Source organism: Parasteatoda tepidariorum, chromosome 6 (assembly GCF_043381705.1).
Source record: "Parasteatoda tepidariorum isolate YZ-2023 chromosome 6, CAS_Ptep_4.0, whole genome shotgun sequence".
NCBI lineage: Eukaryota > Metazoa > Arthropoda > Arachnida > Araneae > Theridiidae > Parasteatoda > Parasteatoda tepidariorum.
Genome location: NC_092209.1, coordinates 91,096,983 through 91,098,756, shown reverse-complemented (window position 1 = coordinate 91,098,756; position 1,774 = coordinate 91,096,983).

Here is a 1,774-nt window from a genome sequence, read left to right as displayed (position 1 = left end):
CTGTTTGGAGTAAATTATAGCACATAATTTATTGCTAAACCCCGCCCCGCTCCCAAAGGGGACACACGGGTATCAATAAAGACAACAGTTAGCAGTTAGAGCACATACCATTTTTAAGTTCGTTTGGTGTTAAATTTTATCAGCATGCCAAAAAGGAGGGATTTGAGTCGGAGGAAATTGAAATGGCTCTTTTAGAATGGTTCAAAAATGCAAGCGAAAGAAGAATTTCAATTTCCCGTGGAATTTTATTTCACAAAGAACAGGACTTTGCTAACTTATTTGGTGATTCTGATTTTAAAGCTACAGATGGGTGGCTAACCCGATGGAAAGACCGCCACAACATTGTCTATCGTAAACTGCATAGTGAAAAGCAAGATGCTGATTTTAGCTCTGCCGCCGATCGGGTAAACGACGTGTGGCCAACACTCATCAAAGACTATAAACCAGAGCAAATTTTCAACACAGATGAAACAGGATTATTTTTCCAAGCACTTCCTGAACACACACTGCTGTTTAAAAATGAATTGACTGGTGGACGTAAAAAAATAAAGGAAAGACTAACCGTGCTGCTAACATGCAACATGACAGGAACTGAGAGAAAAAAATTTAGTGATAGGAAAGAGTTTAAAACCTCGATGTTTTAAAGGAGTAAAACACCTGCCCACCAGTTATGCCAACAGCTACAATGCATGGATGACATCCAGCATCTTCACAAAATTTCTTCTTGAATGGGAAAGGAGCTGAAAAATGAAAAGGTCGTCTTACTTTTAGACAATTGTTCTGCGCACCCTGCTGATGAGGACTTGTGTTTGAAAAACATTAGTGTTTTTGCCACCCAACACTACAGCTATCATTCAACCCCTTGATCAGGGAATCATAAGATCATTCAAGTTTCATTACAGAAAAATGGTAGTTCAAAAAATCATTAGTGACATAGACTGTGACAGCTCTTCAGAACTCTTAACTGCAAACAACTATCGAAATCCCTTACTATTTTGGAATCAATGCATTTGATTTGTAACTCATGGGACATTGTTTCAACCTAAACAATATCAAATTGCTTTAAAAAGTGTGGATTAAGCATTGACGATGGGGCTGATAACTGTTTCGANCGAAATCCCTTACTATTTTGGAATCAATGCATTTGATTCGTAACTCATGGGACATTGTTTCAACCCAAACAATATCAAATTGCTTTAAAAAGTGTGGATTAAGCATTGCCGATGGAGCTGATAACTGTTTCGAAGAAATGCTCAGCAATGAAGAAAATGAAATGGACGAGAATTTTTCACGTTACGTAGCTATTGACGATAACTTGCAAACATCAGGAGAAAAATCTGATTCTGAAATTGTTACAGACATCAAAAATTACAAAGTTATTTCCAATCAAGAAATGGAGGAATCAGACTCAGAAGATGAAATAAACTCATCAGCGCCATCTTCAAGGGAAATCAGAAAAGCCCTTAGCGTATTGCGGCAAGCTTTAGAACAAAGAGGAGGAAATATCAAAAACTATAAAACTCTCAAATGATGTTGAAGCAACTCAAGCAACTATTGATCAGTTTTTTGCAAAAATTTTGTAAATTTAATCTTATGTAGGGTTTTACTTTATTAAAATAATTAAATTAGTTAAAATAAAGCATTAATGTTGTCATTATTTCAGCTTTTAAAGTGTACGCATTTAGAATATATCGTAAAAACTTTATTTTTTCTCTCTTTCAAATGTTGAATCGCCTCTTAATAAAATCAGCCGCTTAATAAAATCAAAAGAGCA